The sequence below is a fragment of the Entelurus aequoreus genome, linkage group LG12 (genome assembly GCF_033978785.1).
Source record: "Entelurus aequoreus isolate RoL-2023_Sb linkage group LG12, RoL_Eaeq_v1.1, whole genome shotgun sequence".
NCBI classification, from domain to species: Eukaryota; Metazoa; Chordata; class Actinopteri; order Syngnathiformes; family Syngnathidae; genus Entelurus; species Entelurus aequoreus.
The window spans coordinates 3,777,104-3,794,895 of record NC_084742.1 but is presented as its reverse complement, the minus strand read 5'-3'; the positions used below and the strand labels follow the sequence as shown (position 1 = coordinate 3,794,895).

The following is a 17,792-nucleotide window of genomic DNA, read 5'->3' as shown; positions in this document are numbered from 1 at the left end:
TATCATCCCGGATAGAAAATTCATTTGCGGGCCGGATCTGACCTGCGGGCCTTGACTTTGACACATAAGATCTACCGCATGGTGATGTACAGCGTACACGATGTCCTACACAAAGTATATTTACAGCCAGTCATTCTTTTGTCGCCCAAAAAAAATACAGAGGACATGACCTCGGTGCCCTCAATGGTAGTTACGGCCATGGATATAACTGGAGAGCACAGTTATTATTATCAGCTAACTTAAATGTTAAATGAAAACATTGTTGATTCAAATGATTGTTACAGTGTAATAATTATTGTTACCTGTGGTAATGCCACTATGATACAACATTTGTATTATAATCCTTAAAGTAACAGTGAAGCTCATGTGAATAATCACTGAATGGAGAACTGGGGGTGGGATTAAATAAATTATCTTCTCCCACTCCCTTTCAGGCAAAACGGGACAATCCTGCATTACATACTATACATTACCTTTTGCACTATATTAATTAGGGACCGCAATGTCCCTTTATACCGCCGCCTCTTTGAGCTGTAATTTGACCCCCTTAACATGCTTCAAAACTCACCATATTTGACACACACATCAGAACTGGCGAAAATTGCGAATTTATCAAAAAACCAAATCCCCCTTGTAACTTCCGGTAGGAATCTTGTAGAGACATGAAACAAGAACCTCTATGTAGGTCTGACTTAGACCTACATTTCATACACTGACATTCTTCAGCAAAAATCAACAGGAAGTTGGCAATTCCCCCTTCAAAACAAAAGTTTTGTAAAAACAGTCACTTTTGCCTCTTTGAGCTGTAATTTGACCCCCTTAACATGCTTCAAAACTCACCATATTTGACACACACATCAGGACTGGCGAAAATTGCGATCTAATCAAAAAAACAAACCCCAAAACTCAACATTGCGCTCTAGCGCCCCCTAGGAAAAAACACACAAAACTGCTTGTAACTTCCAGTAGGAATGTCGTAGAGACATGAAACAAAAACCTCTATGTAGGCCTGACTTAGACTTAGATTTCATACACTGACATCCTTCATCAAAAATCAACAGGATGTTGGCAATTCCCCCTTCAAAACAAAAGTTTTGTAAAAACAGTCACTTTTGCCTCTTTGAGCTGTAATTTGACCCCCTTAACATGCTTCAAAACTCACCATATTTGACACACACATCAGGACTGGCGAAAATTGCGATCTAATCAAAAAAACAAACCCCAAAACTCAACATTGCGCTCTAGCGCCCCCTAGGAAAAAACACACAAAACTGCTTGTAACTTCCAGTAGGAATGTCGTAGAGACATGAAACAAGAACCTCTATGTAGGTCTGACAGACTTAGATTTCATACACTGACATTCTTCAGCAAAAATCAACAGGAAGTTGGCAATTCCCCCTTCAAAACAAAAGTTTTGTAAAAACAGTCACTTTTGCCTCTTTGAGCTGTAATTTGACCCCCTTAACATGCTTCAAAACTCAAACTGGACACACACATCAGGACTGGCAAAAATAGCGATCTAATAAAAAAACCAAACCCCAAAACTCAAAATTGCGCTCTAGCGCCCCCTAGGAAGAAAACACAGACACAACTGCTCCTAGGAAGAAAACTCGGACAAAACTGCCTGTAACTTCCAGTAGGAAAGTCTTAGAGACATGAAACACAAACCTCTATGTAGGTCTACAATTTCATGTATTGACAACCCCCAGCAATTTCATGTATTGACAACCCCCAGCAAAAATCAACAGGAAGTTTGCAATTCTCCCTTCAAAACAAAAGTTTTGTAAAAACCAGTAACCTTTTTTCAAACATTATCTCCTCTGAGCGCGTTTGTCGTGTCGGCTTCAAACTAGCACAGGAGAGAGATTGAACCCTTCTGATTAAAAGCTGACGAAAGAGTTTTAATTACTGCTCCGGTTTGGATTTTATGTGCCGTCAAAGTCGGTCCCGTCCATCACTGCTTGCAGCTTTAATTTACTTTATTATGCGTTGTCAACTTTGTACTTTTTTTTAATCATTATTATTATTTTTGTATGTCATTGCCTTAAATAAATAAATATATTAATTAATTGATTAAAAATTAATTAAAAAAAAAAACACTATTAGTAAAAATATTAGTATTTATTAACACATGAACACACACAGGAGTAAGGCTGCAGCTAACGATTATTTTTCTATCAATTAATCCATACATTATTGTTTCGATTAATCGGTTAATCTATAGATTATTTTTTCGATTAATCTATAGATTATTTTTCCTTTTACCGATTATTTTTTTATTCAAAATGAAGATGAAAAAATTAATGTAGGCCAGTTTTTTCAAAAGGCATGGCTTTTATTTACAAAAAAAAAGAAGTATGGCCACTCAGTCAACATTGACAACAACATGACTAAATATTCTGTAACAATGTAAACATTTAAAAATTTTAACCTTTAACAAAATTAAAAGTAGCTTATTTGCTTTTTAATGTGCAAATATAAAAATCAACATCCAGTGCAAATCTTAATATTCTGCAATAGCATAAGCATTTCAAAAGTAAAAGTATTGCTTATTTTGCTTTAAAATGTGCAAAAATAAAGATAAACATCCAATACAAAAAAGTGTAAAACGAAATATTCTGTAACAGTGTAAACATTTCCACAAAAGTGAAAGTATTGCTTGTTTGCTAAAATGTGCAAAAATAAAGATAAACATCCAATACAAAAAAGTGCCAATCTAAATATTCTGGAGCACTGTAAACATTAAGTATTGCTTTTAAAATGTGCAAAATAAACATCCAGTCCAACACAGTACACAATAACCAATTCTACTCATTCCAGTGAGTGACTAACAGTTGTAATGAAGAAAAGTTAGCATGTCTACATGCTCTGGTTCTTTTCTTGTTTACAATATTCCCAGCAGCTGAAAATAGGCGCTCAGAAGGGGTCGATGTGGCTGGAACTGAGAGGTAATTAGCCTTCACCTCAAGCCAGGACTGCGAGTGAGCTGAGCTGCAGTTGAAGTTTCTAGAAGGTCAACGGGCTCATAGTGATGTTACTAGTAGTTGACTGGGAGGTGTTTATTATCATTTGGGGAGAGTCCGCTGCCCGATGCTCACCTGCTAAACACCTATCTGCTCCACGCTGAAGCGCTGACTACATGCGCTCTGAATACGCACTGCTGATTGGCTGGTAACGCTCTGAATACGCACTGCTGATTGGCTGACAATGCTTCGTGTGTACCAATCAGATGGTTGTGTGGGTGGGACAATGCTGCGTGCTGAGACAGAGGCGGAATGAGCAAAGCAGCTCGTTAAGACTTTAGCAGCTAAAGTTAGCTTCAGCTTAGAAACTCGTTCGGTACACCCCCGTACCGAACCGAAACGGTTCAATACAAAACACGTACCGTTACACCCCTAGCAGATACAAATGACACATTCATGTTTTTGTGTAATGATGACAACGTATGCTCGCGCGGACGATTGACTAGTTGATGGTTTTCTTTTCAAATGTTCGTTCATAGCCGTTGTGCTGCTATGATAGGCCATTTACGCTCGACACAGTGTGCATACAACAACATTATTAGACCGTTTATTGAAATACTCCCACACTTTTGACCACTTTTGGCATGATTTTTCCCCCTCGCTCGCACCGTCTGCTTTGGTCGTCTGCTCTGCGCTTCGCCATGACGGTAGCGTGACGTAAATATGCGACGCGTCGACGCACAAAAACGGCGTCGACGTATTTACGTAACCGATGACGTCGTTTCAGCCTTACACAGGAGTATCTAAGTTAGGTACTGTATCAAAAATGTGAAAGGAAGCCGCTGCTTATATCTTTGTGTCTCCCTGCAAAGATGCAGTCTGTTGTGCTGTCAGCGTACAGTAAATCCCAGCCAGCTGTTCACTCCCGGGCCAAAAGTGGAATTAGCTATATTGCATCAGCGCTTTAACGTTGAGCATTCTTCCCAGCGCACGACTTTGGGAGCGCAATTAACGCCATAAGGGGAGTTATGCAAGGTAAACTCCTCCAATATGCTGCTCGGCATCTTGACTTTGCTTTTGTAATCTTCCGGGCCGGCAGTGAAGCAAGCGGACGACGGCAAGAAGGAATCTGGGCGCTCGTGTCTGAAAGTTGTTTCGGTTAAATATTCATGCCTGGCCTTTTTCTTCCCGGCCTCGCGTAAGTGCAGGGAGTGAAATGGAGCGTCGCAGATGTTCAGCCGAGCATGCATCTGATCAAAAACCCGCGTCCCTTACATGCAGAGAGAAGCCACACGGGGACCTCTCAGTCCTGCATGCGAGGCCGAGACAGTCAGACTCTTGACTAGGGATGATGTTCGAAACCGGTTCTCCCGGTTGTTCGATAAGAAAAGAACCGATTCCATGGACTCGAATCCCTTTTTGAGAACCGGTTCCCGTTATCCAGGCCACTATAGTAAAGAAAAAGAGTTGGTTCTTTATTCGAATCCCTGGGAACGAATCCCGCCCCACAGGAAATGCCCTGTGGGACATCACAGGAAATGACGTAGCGGCAGATACAGAAAGCAGCAAAAATAATGGACCGGAAAATACGACGAGGAAACGGCAATATGCAATTATTGCCAGGCTTCGCTCTCATGTGAGGGGAGCAGTACAACAAACATGTTGACACATGTTCAGGCCGCACATAACCTGAACGTTCCAGAACCGTGTCTTGTCTTCGACACGTGGAGAAGCAGCGACAGAGATGACGAAGCACGCCCCTCTTCCTCTGCTTCAACCTGCAGCCCCAGTTCCAGTGAGTAACTAACGTTAACTGTTGCCGGTTAATTTCCATATCTGCTCACTTGTAGCCTTTAGGCTAAAATAAGTAGGGGTGTCCGATAATATCGGCCTGCCGATAAATGCGTTAAAATGTAATATCGGAAATTATCGGTATCGTTTTTTTTATTATCTGTATCGTTTTTTATTTTTTTATTTTTATTAAATCAACATAAAAAACACAAGATACACTTACAATTAGTGCACCAACCCAAAAAACCTCCCTCCCCCATTTCTTTCTGTTATCAATATTCTGGTTCCTACATTATATATCAATACAGTCTGCAAGGGATACAGTCCGTAAGCACACATGATTGTGCGTGCTGCTGCTCCACTAATAGTACTAACCTTTAACAGTTAATTTTACTCATTTTCATTAATTACTAGTTTCTATGTAACTATTTTTATATTGTTTTACTTTCTTTTTTATTCAAGAAAATGTTTTTCATTTATTTATCTTATTTTATTATTTTTTTTAAAAAGGACCTTATCTTCACCATACCTGGTTGTCCAAATTAGGCATAATAATGTGTTAATTCCACGACTGTATATATCCGTATCGGTTGATATCGGTATCGGTAATTAAGAGTTGGACAGTATCGGAATATCGGATATCCGCAAAAAGCCATTATCGGACATCCCTAAAAATAAGGTTACCTCTCATGTCAACCAGGACTGCAGAATTGTTGATTGATGACTGTGGCGTTCTTAGTGTCATAGTGTGTGTAGTTAGTATGTTCCAATAGCAGCAGAAGTGCACTTTTTGAAGAGCTGTATTATTTTCAGTTTTGTGCCCAAGGGTCTAAATTTAATTAACACTATATTATTATTTATACACCTATAGTAATCACAGAGACAGGTTGTTTTTGTGTTACTGTATATATTTGTTTTTCTGAAAGATCCCACTTAATATACTTTGGGTAACAACAGTCAATATTTTTTTTTTTTTTTTTTTTTTTTAGGGGGGTAACAACAGTCAATATTTATTTATTTATTTTATTTTTTTCTTATAAAATAAAAGTGAGCTTTTGTTAAACCAAATGTGTTTTTTTCCATATACAACAACCTATCTGGATTCGATAAGAGAATCCATAAGAAATCGGTTCGATAAGAGGATTCGATAATAGGCTTGAACTCGATCATTTCTTATCAAACATCATCCCTGCTCTTGACAGACTCGCCAGAAGACGCGTGAAATCACAAGTTCACCCCGAACGAGGGCTCCTTTTCTCGAAAGCCACGACTGGAGTATCCTTGAGAACAACCTGCTGGTAACGAGTGCGCAGTAATCTTCCGTAGGACCTACTTTTAATTGACAAAAGAACCATCAAAGGCAACTTCACAGATGGGACTAAGCCTAAATTATATTTTAATTAAGAGGGATGTAAGGATTGCTGGCTTCCCTCGGCGAGGAAGCGCTTCCCGGCGGACCGCCTCTCACATTTCACGGCGAGGTTATTGCGGGAAAGCTCGGTTGGATGTTTAATGGAGGAGCCGAAAGGAGGCTGCGTTGTTTTTTTAATCACTGCTTTTCTTATTACAAGAAGTCTCGGGGAAATGGCAACACAAAGAAAAAAAAAGGCACAAATGTCAGCAAATGTTGGAAAAAAACAAAAAACATCCGTTTCTAGTAAGGATGTCCGATAATGGCTTTTTGCCGATATCCGATATTCCGATATTGTCCAACTCTTTAATTACCGATACCGATATCAACCGATATATACAGTTGTGGAATTAACACATTATTATGCCTAATTTGGACAACCAGGTATGGTGAAGATAAGGTACTTTTTAAAAAAATTAATAAAATAAGAGAAATAAATGAAAAACATTTTCTTGAATAAAAAAGAAAGTAAAACAATATAAAAACAGTTACATAGAAACTAGTAATGAATGAAAATGAGTCAAATTAACTGTTAAAGGTTAGTACTATTAGTGGAGCAGCAGCACGCACAATCATGTGTGCTTACGGACTGTATCCCTTGCAGACTGTATTGATATATATTGATATATAATGTAGGAAGCAGAATATTAATAACAGAAAGAAACAACCTTTTTGTGTGAATGAGTGTAAATGGGGGAGGGAGGTTTTTTGGGTTGGTGCACTAATTGTAAGTGTGTCTTGTATTTTCTATGTTGATTTAATAAAAAAAACAAACAAAAAAAAACAAACAAACAAAAAAAAAACGATACCGATAATAAAAAAAAAACGATACCGATAATTTCCGATATTACATTTTAACGCATTTATCGGCCGATATTATCGGACATCTCTAGTTTCTAGCAATGACGTCCAAAACTAGGGATGTCCGATAATGCCTTTTTGCCGATATCCCGATATTGTCCAACTCTTTATATACCGATACCGATATGGACCGATACCGATATCAACCGATATATACAGTCGTGGAATTAACACATTATTATGCCTAATTTGGACAACCAGGTATGATGAAGATAAGGTACTTTAAAAAAATAAAAATAAAATAAAATAAGATAAATAAATTAAAAACATTTTCTTGAATAAAAAAGAAAGTAAAACAATATAAAAACAGTTACATAGAAACTAGTAACTAATGAAAATGAGTAAAATTAACTGTTAAAGGTTAGTAATGTTAGTGGACCAGCAGCACGCACAATCATGTGTGCTTACGGACTGTATCCCTTGCAGACTGTATTGATATATATTGATATATAATGTAGGAACCAGAATATTAATAACAGAAAGAAACAACCCTTTTGTGTGAATGAGTGTAAATGGGGGAGGGAGGTTTTTTGGCTTGGTGCACTAATTGTAAGTGTATCTTGTGTTTTTTATGTTGATTTAATTAAAAAAAAAAATATATATATATATATATATTTTTTTTTAAAAACGATACCGATATTAAAAATGATACCGATAATTTCCGATATTACATTTTAACGCATTTATCGGCCGATAATATCGGCAGGCCAATATTATCGGACATCTCTAGAGGTTCGGCTCCTCCATGTTAGGAGTACTTCATTTTCGACCTGACCTCCTCCAGGGACTGCGGTCTTGTATAATGATGCTCGCTTGTAATAACAACTGAAGCAACTTTTGCTTCAGTAAAGCATCTCGGACGTCTGTTTTGATCCAGCCGCACTGCCGTGTCACCCTTCTGTCCGGACGAAGATGACAAGACCAGAAACACACATCAGTAGCGAATTTTGTTCCGTGTATTAGCAGCGTTTTGGGGGGTTTGTGAGTGTCTTTTTCCTCTTGCATTTCATTTCATCCGGTAACGGCAGCCTTCTTTTCTGTCGGCATTGTTGTATGGCGTTTCTGCCTGTCTGATTTTGGATCATTTCGGCGTTCGGATGTGTAGTGCGAGTTTAGCCCACTTGTAGCTTGTAAAGAAGCCAAAAGCCCTGAGCTGTCAGCTTGCTGTCCAGCGCGACTCTTAAGGCGCTACACGAGGACACCCAAAACCAGAACTCCCGCATGAGCGGAGGCCGTCATTCATTTGTGTTTATGAGTCGTCAACATGTCATCCATGCATGCAGGGGCATGTGCGGGCGGGCGGGCGGGGGGGTGCAGTTGGAGGAATTAAACCCGCAAATCACCTCGGACGTGTCATTTATTCTGACAACAGGTTAGCAATAAACACGGAGTCATTACTGCGCTTGCCCTGCTCGGCCTATAAACGTCTTGGGAGGCAGGTAATCGTGATGAGCTTAACATCACTGTTCGCTCTCACGGGCCAGAAGGGATCCCCGCCCCGCATCTGTGTGCACATGGCGGGCGAAATGGCAGCTGCAATGGCCTGCGAGATATTTGATTAGGGCTCCCCCGAGGAGACGCGGCGCCGCTGCAACCGACAAAGAAAGGGAGAAAAGAGACGGCCCGGAAGAAAAGTGCCGTGCCTAATTTGGGACAACGGGAGATTAATACACAGAAGACATTCCACGTTGTTGTAAATGCAAAGTGGCGCGTCAGTTTGCAAAAAACAAACCAAAAAAAAAACTGGTCTCAGCGGCCCGCTAACCTTGAGAACTGGCAACAAAAGGCGGGGTTTATGATTCCGTAAATCATTGCTCATTACCTCTGCCAAGGAGGCTTTTCTATTTATGTTTATACAAACACAAAAAGGACCCGTATCGTCCACATGACCGACATTTCACTTGCACGTTCTCTTTATTTATTTGTTTCTTCTGTAAATGGATCTGGCAGTCATTTCCCATGACATCCATTAGTTTCTGAGTAATTGGTAGACAACTAACTGTACTTGGAACAGCAACGCCATTTCCCCGCAGAGACAGTGTGGATAAAAGCATATAAAACACTTATTTTGCATCACTTACCGTATTTTTCGGACTGTAAGGCGCACTTAAAATCCTTTCACTTTCTCAAAACTCGACATGCGCCTAATGCACGGAATCATTTGGGTTGTGCTTACCGACCTCGAAGCTATTTTATTTGGTACATGGTGAAATGATAAGTGTGACCAGTAGATGGCAGTCACACATAAGAGGTACATGGAGACTGCAGTATGATGGCAGTCACACATAAGAGATACGTGTAAACTGCAATATGATTCAAGTAAACAACACCGAAATTGTATATGTTCCATTGAAAACATAGAACATTATACACGGCGCTCAAAAATCTATCAAAATGTTTTAGTAGGACTTTGGTAAGCTAGGATGCCACACCACTTGATGGATTGTACTGTGCTTCAACATACGAGTGTTATTATGGTGTGTGTATAAGATAAGACATCATCTGGCGTTTTGTTTCACAATATTATGCAAAAGCAACTTTTCTTACCTTCTGGTACCTGCTGATCTGTATTTGGGATCTGCATAAGTCCTGAAAAATTGCGCACGCTCCCGCTTTTATAGTCTGTGCCGACGCCATAGTCGATAAGCTCCTTCTTTTTCTCTATCTTCTTGTTATGGGACATTCATTCTCCGCTGTTGCCATTTCTAATATAAAGTAGTGTAAAGTTCTTACTTATATCTGTCAGTAAACTTGCCATGAAAGCACTAAAACATACCGGTGTAGTGAGTTTTCATTATTCACCCAAGGAACTTTAGTTATTAGAGAGTTCTGGTCGGACGTTTGTTCACGGGACACACGTTATGGTTGCACTAGTGAGTTACGGACGAGAAGATGCTACTCCGTTATTGATTGAAGTAAAGTCTGAATGTTGATAAAACAGTTAGCTCCATCTTTCCACTCCCGTCCTTGCACGCTACACCGCTACAACAAAGATGACAGAGAAAAGACCGGAACTCTCTAATAACTAAAGTTCCGTGGGTGAATTATGTAAACTCACTACACTGGTAATTTTTAGTGATTTCATAGTGAGATATAAGTTTGAACTTTACGCTACTTTATATAAGAAATGGCAACAGCAATAATAATGCTGTAATAATGAGTAATAATGCTCATTGTCATTTATGTATTATTTTTTATTTTTCGCTAACTGCTTATTTGCTATCACTTTTACCATCATATTTGTACATGTCGTATTTGCTGATGTTGCTCTATTGTTGTTGTTGTTGTTATTGTTGTGTTTGCTGTTGTTGTTTTTGTCTCTCTGTCTTATCCCCCTCTTGTCCCCACAATTCCCCCCTCTGTCTTCCTTTTTTAAAATTTTCTATCCCCTCCTGCTTCGGCCCGGCTGCACCAAATGATAATATAAATACATTTAATAAAGTCAAATACAAATAAAGCAACAAGAGAAGTATCCTACACTTCTCTTTTGTAAAGTAAATCTGAACGGTCGATATGGGCATTTACATCAACTACCGTATTTCCTTGATTTGCCGCCGGGAATATAGTATTCGCCTGCCTAGAATTACAGCCGGGTCAAACTCGTTTCGCAAAATAATTAGCGCATGCTTGGCACTTCCGCAGGGTCAAATATGAGTCATTAAATGACTCCCGCCTCCTGGTGGTAGAGGGTGCTAGTGATCCTTCTTGCGACTACCAGTACTGCAGAAGACCGGTGCTGAAGAAGAAGACAACAAGCAGCAAGCGTGAGCAGCGATCGTTTGCTTGCACTTTTACCATGGAGGATTACATATCTAAAACAAAACAGTTTTCTAAACTGGACTTTCAATCGAAGCAGGAGGTAATAATTAAAGGAAGATCTCCAGAGACTTTTAAAACTGAAGAAAGATAAGGAAGACTGCCTTTGATCAGAAGCAGCTGTACATGGACATCATTTATAAGTAAAGGTAAGAGCATAATAAAGTTTTTTTTATTAAATGTGCTTTTCATGATAAGGTAAGCGCCGGAGTGAGAAGAGGTTTTAAAATAATTAGCGCATGCGTGCCCATCCCGCATGCTTTTGGTAAGCGCAGGAGTGAGAAGAGGTTTTAAATTAATTAGCGCCCCGGCGGCTATTCAAGGAAATACGGGTATATGATTTGCCTGAGAAGCTGGACAGGACTAAAAAAAAAAAAAAAGAAAAAAAGAAAGAAAAACAAAGAAAAGAAATGGCAACAGCACAGGGTGAATGTCCCATAACAAGAAGATAGAGAAAAATAAGTTAAGTTAAAGTACCAATGATTGTCACACACACACTAGGTGTGGTGAAATTTGTCCTCTGCATTCGACCCATCCCCTTGTTCACCCCCTGGGAGGTGAGGGGAGCAGTGAGCAGCAGCGGTGGCCACGCTCAGGAATAATTTTTGGTGATTTAACCCCCAATTCCAACCCTTGATGCAGATGTCAAGCAGGGAGGTAATGGGTCACATTTTTATCGTCTTTGGTATAACTTGGCCGGGGGTTTGAACTCACTACCTACCGATCTCAGGGCGGACACTCTAACCACAAGGCCACTGAGCAACAGCTCAGAAGCTTATAGACCCCGTCGTCGGCACGGACTACAGTGGCGGACGTGCGCAAATGTTCAGGACTTATGCAGATCTCAAATACAGATCAGCAGGTACCAGAAGGTAAGAAAAGTTGGCATTTTTTTTCCATAACTTGAGTTGATTTATTTTGGAAAACCTTCTTAGATTGTTTAATGCATCCAGCGGGGCATCACAACAAAATTAGGCATAATAATGTGTTCATTCCACGACTGTGTATATCGGCATCGGTTGATATCGGAATCGGTAATTAAGAGTTGGACAATATCGGAATATCGGCAAAAAAGCCGTTAACGGACACCTCTCGCCACAACTGATGCAAGCGTTTAGGAGATCAGCAGCCGGTCTTCCCTATGAAGGCATCAAGCACACTTCAAAGTGCACTCAGCATCATGACAGCATCCAGCCCACCCAAGCACGAGCGGATGAACGGCACAGCTAATTAGTCTTGTTTCTACTCCCCTCGCCTTCTTTATCCTCCCGCTCCCTGTACGCAGGATATAAGACAGTGTGTGTGTGTGTGTGTGTGTGTGTGTGTGTGTGTGTGTGTGTGTGTGTGTGAGGTGGCGGGGGGGGGTCACACGTTCACGGCGCCGGGGTCAGACAATGCGCCCCGGGAGAAAGACAGAGAAGGGTTTTTTTCTGATGAGAGTTTATTGCGGTTTAATTGGACTGCTCCAAAAACATGGCAACCTTTGCTTTGTTTACTGATGGGATTAATTGCAGTCTGGCAGAATTAGTCAACCCGCCCTGCCTTGATGCTGACTCGCCACAAACACAGCAAAATGACACAATGTCATGGCAGAATGTGGATTCCAATACTGATATTGATGCGATACCATATCAGCACAAATCACACGCGCTTTTGTTATTTTGTCGTGTGCAACGTTGAGTTGAGTTTGTGTTTATTTGGAACCTGCATGCATACAACATGACGCATCACAATTTCCAGTGTCTATATTCAACATGTTCGAGAAGGAGTAGGAAGAAGCAGATTTAAGATATTTAATCCTTTACATAGCTTTTACATTACATTAACTTTTGTTCACTTGCTGTTCTCAATTTTCTTCACATTATACTCCATCAGTAATAACATCAGAAATACAGAAATAATAATTAGTGAAGTAAGTTATATTTCATATGGTGCGATAAATGAGATTATCTATCGTGATATATATATATATATATATATATATATATATATATATATATATATATATATATATATATATATATATATATATATATATATATATATATATATATATATATATATATATATATATATATACTACCGTTCAAAAGTTTGGGGTCACCCAAACAATTTTGTGGAATAGCCTTCATTTCTAAGAACAAGAATAGACTGTCGAGTTTCAGATGAAAGTTCTCCTTTTCTGGCCATTTTGAGCGTTTAATTGACCCCACAAATGTGATACTCCAGAAAGTCAATCTGCTCAAAGGAAGGTCAGTTTTGTAGCTTCTGTAACGAGCTAAAGTGTTTTCAGATGTGTGAACATGATTGCACAAGGGTTTTCTAATCATCAATTAGCCTTCTGAGCCAATGAGCAAACACATTGTACCATTAGAACACTGGAGTGATAGTTGCTGGAAATACACCTATGTAGATATTGCACCAAAAAGCAGACATTTGCAGCTAGAATAGTCATTTACCACATTAGCAATGTATAGAGTGTATTTCTTTCAAGTTAAGACTAGTTTAAAGTTATCTTCATTGAAAAGTACAGTGCTTTTCCTTCAAAAATAAGGACATTTCAATATATATATATATATATATATATATATATATATATATATATATATATATATATATATATATATATATATATATATATATATATATATATATATATACACACACATATGTATATATGTATGTATAAATATATATATACATGTATATATATATATGTGTATATATATATATGTGTATATATATATATATATATATATATATATATATATATATATATATATATATATATATATATATATATATATATATATATGTGTGTATATATATACGCATATATACACATATATACACACACACATATATATATATATACATATATATATATATATACACACACACATATATACTCAACATATATACTGTATAAATATATACATTTTTCTAATTTAAGAATTGATTTAGAATCAGGATGACTAAGCCTCGCGATTTAAAGGTGAATCAACTTTTTTGTGCACCCCTAGTAAACATCTAATTGGAAGAAGCAAGGACAGGCAACAAGTTTTCCGGTTTTCCAGATATTTTAAATTAGTATTTTAAATTGTATCAATTAGGTTCGGAATTAGATCAACGTGCAGGGCATTTTGTTGTATTTTACAATTAATTCCATCCATCCATTTTCTACCGCTTGTCCCTTTTGGGATCGCGGGGGGTGCTGGAGCTTAAGGCGGGGTACACCCTTTGTTGTGTAATTAATTACCCGGGCATTCGCGAGGGGCATGCACAGATCGGGTGGAACGGCCCTCAGGCTGTGCCGTACCAACTAGATAGAGGAGTTGCAATTTGTAGTCAAATCTTCCTCGGCCTTTTAATTGGAAGCGGTTTCCACGGCGACGGCGTGCAGCATGCGCTGGAGCCCACGAACGCCCTGCGGTTGTTTTCCCCGTCGCAAGTAAATATCAATCACGGCGACCCCGTTGACCCCCGCGTGAAAAGGTGGACGCAGCCAGAGCGTTGACAGAAGTCACTTTATCTCAATGGCGAGCTGTCCACTCCGTCAAAGCCCGGGAGGCTTTTTACTGGTGAGGGTGGCTGCACTGTCATGTGTGATGGAGTCTACTGTACGTCAACACGGCCATGAGTTGATTCCGCTCCAGCACTCCATCAGCTCTCGGTGCTGCCCTTGTCAAAAAGCATCACACCTGTCCGCTAAGGGCCTCGCCTCCCTCCCACTCGCCAATCTGTATTCCTCATCAATCCTCGAGTCTCCGACGCAAGCGGCATGAAAGGCAAAGTGTTGGTCTTCTCCACCGTGAGAGAGGCGAGGCTGAGGAGGATCGCCTGAGGAGGTTTCATATCCCCTCAGCCCCTCGCTTGGCTTCATGCGCACTCTCTGCACCTTTTGCTTTTTTATTCTTAATCACTCATCTTTCCGCTTTTATCTCACGGTATAGCTCTTTTCTTCTCCCGCTCCTCTTACTTCCAACTTTGTACCCGCTCATCCCTTCCCTCTTTTTCTATTCCATCCCTTTTTTGATTTGGCATTATTTATTCACACATTGATACAATATTTATGTCAGTTTTTGCTTTTTGTATTACTTCTGCACATATTATCTTTAACATTAAGAGATACGTGTAGACTGCAATGTGATGGCAGTCACACATAAGAGAGATACGTGGAGATTGCAATATGATGGCAGTCACACATAAGAGATATGTGTAGACTGCAATGTGATGGCAGTCACTCATAAAAGATACGTGTAGACTGCAATGTGATGGCAGTCACACATAAGAGATACGTGCAGACTGCAATATGATGGCAGTCACGCATAAGAGATACGCGTAGACTGCAATATGATGGCAGTCATACATAAGAGATATGTGCGGACTGCAATATGATGGCAGTCACGCATAAGAGATACGCGTAGACTGCAATATGATGGCAGTCATACATAAGAGATACGTGCAGACTGCAATATGATGGCAGTCATACATAAGAGATACGCGTAGACTGCAATATGATGGCAGTCATACATAAGAGATACGTGCAGACTGCAATATGATGGCAGTCATACATAAGAGATACGTGCAGACTGCAGTATGATGGCAGTCACGCATAAGAGATACGCATAGACTGCACTATGATGGCAGTCACACATAAGAGATATGTGTAGACTGCAATATGATGGCAGTCACACATAAGAGATACGTGTAGACTGCAATATAATGGCAGTCACGCATAAGAGATACGCATAGACTGCACTATGATGGCAGTCACACATAAGAGATACGTGTAGACTGCAATATGATGGCAGTCATACATAAAAGCTACGTGCAGACTGCAATATGATGGCAGTCACACATAAGAGATATGTGTAGACTGCAATACGATTGCAGTCACACATAAGAGATATGTGTAGACTGCAATATGATGGCAGTCACACATAAAAGATACATGTAGACTGCAATATGATGGCAGTCACACATAAGAGATATGTGTAGACTGCAATATGACTCAAGTAAACAACAAAACATGTTTTGTATGTTCCAATGAAAATATAGAACATTACACACGGCGCTCAAAAATCTATCAAAATGTTTTAGTAAGACTTTGGTATTATGGTGTGTATATAAGGTAAGACATTATCTGGCATTTTGTTTCACAATATTATGCAAAAGCAACTTTTCTTACCTTCTGGTACCTGCTGATCTGTATTTGGGATCTGCATAAGTCCGCCTTTGTAGTCCGTGGCGACACCGTAGTCGATAAGCTTCTTCTTTGTCCTCTATCTTCTTGTTATGGGACATTCATCCTCCGCTGTTGCCATGTCTAAAAAAATGTGATCACAATTAATCATACTTAAGTCAAAATTAATCGTGATTAATTGCAGATAGATATAAATGTTCCTCATAAATAACACCATAAATTGACAATTCATTTGCTTTAATAAAATGTTTTCAAACATTTTTCAACAGCTCATCACAAAAAGGACAAACACGTTTTTAATGACCATACAACATTTTTTTTTGCAGAAATACAGAATTTGTCTTCCTTGCTTTAGGGCAGACCTGGGCATTCTGCGGCCCGCGGGCCGCATCCGGCCCTTTGTGCGTCCCTGTCCGGCCCGCGTGAGGCCAATTATAAATTACAAAATAAATTTTAAAAAGTATCTATGTCGAGTGTGCAATACAACGGTGCTGCTTTTGTTTTGAAAATCGTTATTTGTATTACTTCCGTGTGGACGTATGCGTGATTGTGAGTGAATGTGAACAACTGCAATTACAAAATAAAGTTGAAAAAACATCTATGTCCTGCGCGCAATACAACTGTGCTGCTTTTATTTTGAAAAGTATTATTTATGGGCGTGTGTCCGTGTGTAACCTGCGAGTGAAGGTGCACATGCAGCGACAAGTGATGCACGGTTTACACCCGAGACGCTAAAAAGAGAAAAGTTGATGAAGAATGGCGTGTTTTCAACAAGACATGGACTGCAAAGCCACGTTCCCTCTAAGGTGCGTGCCTGCACAATTGCGCAGTACTCAAGCGTCTGCTGCGCGCAGCAAATATATGCCGCGCACCAAATCAAATCCCATCTGAATTCTAAACAAAATAAACATATTTATTCTATGTAATTTTGCAATGCAACTTTGAGTGACAGTGACAACAAGCGGCCCTAATGGTGTTCGTCAACACCGTTCAATTGAACACCGTTCAATTATTGTAACGTCTATCGAGATGCTTCGAGGCCAGGAATTATATCCATCACTTTATTGAACAAAACTGTTTATATTCGGACATAACCACACCAAAAACATGAGTAAAACAATTCTATCTGGAAAAACTAGTCATTTTCTGCCGTACAAACCAGGCCAAAAGCAACTTGTCATCTGTCACCAACACGCATAGCACTAAACCACTGGTGCGTTTAAGGCCACACAAAAAGTCGGACAACTCAAACACCACAAAAGTTACACTATGACTCCTCAGTCATACGTGTGCTTATTTTACTGTCATTTATTATTAATGTTAATTTATATATATTAGTCATGGAATGCTGTTACACACACTATGTTGAAGTATTACTATTATTATTATTATTATTATTATTATTTATCTTACGGTATACATCAAAAATAATATTGAGCAAAATTTAATTGAAATATTGTCGATGTGGCCCTCCAGCAGTGCTCGGGTAGCTCATGCGGCCCCCGGTAAAAATTAATTGCCCACCCCTGCTTTAGGAGCACTTGCATTCCAAGAAGGAGCTACACTTCCGCATTAATACTACAAAATATGGATTGTTACAACCTTGCTTTGACTGTCAGATGTTTTGTAATGTAATCTTTGATATTTCCACCTCAATAAAGGCTTCTGATATTCTGTACATTATGTTTTACAAGTTAGTGGTCTTTATATTGCTGCATGACATTGTTTTAACCTTTTCCATTTA

General features: G+C 39.3%; 1 protein-coding gene across 2 annotated transcripts in view; it reads right to left on the bottom strand.

Annotated features, from left to right (window-relative positions):
- cald1a (caldesmon 1a) overlaps positions 1-16,103 on the bottom strand; it is a 494,628-nt gene extending 478,525 nt beyond the window's left edge. The window contains exon 1 of one of the 2 annotated variants that reach the window (XM_062064492.1): positions 16,034-16,103. The gene's annotated coding sequence lies outside the window, so the exon portion shown is untranslated. Of the gene's footprint in view, positions 1-9,573; positions 9,604-16,033 lie in introns of those variants that run through there. The other variant, XM_062064489.1, reaches the window with a different exon arrangement.
- Positions 16,104-17,792: the final 1,689 nt, after the last annotated feature.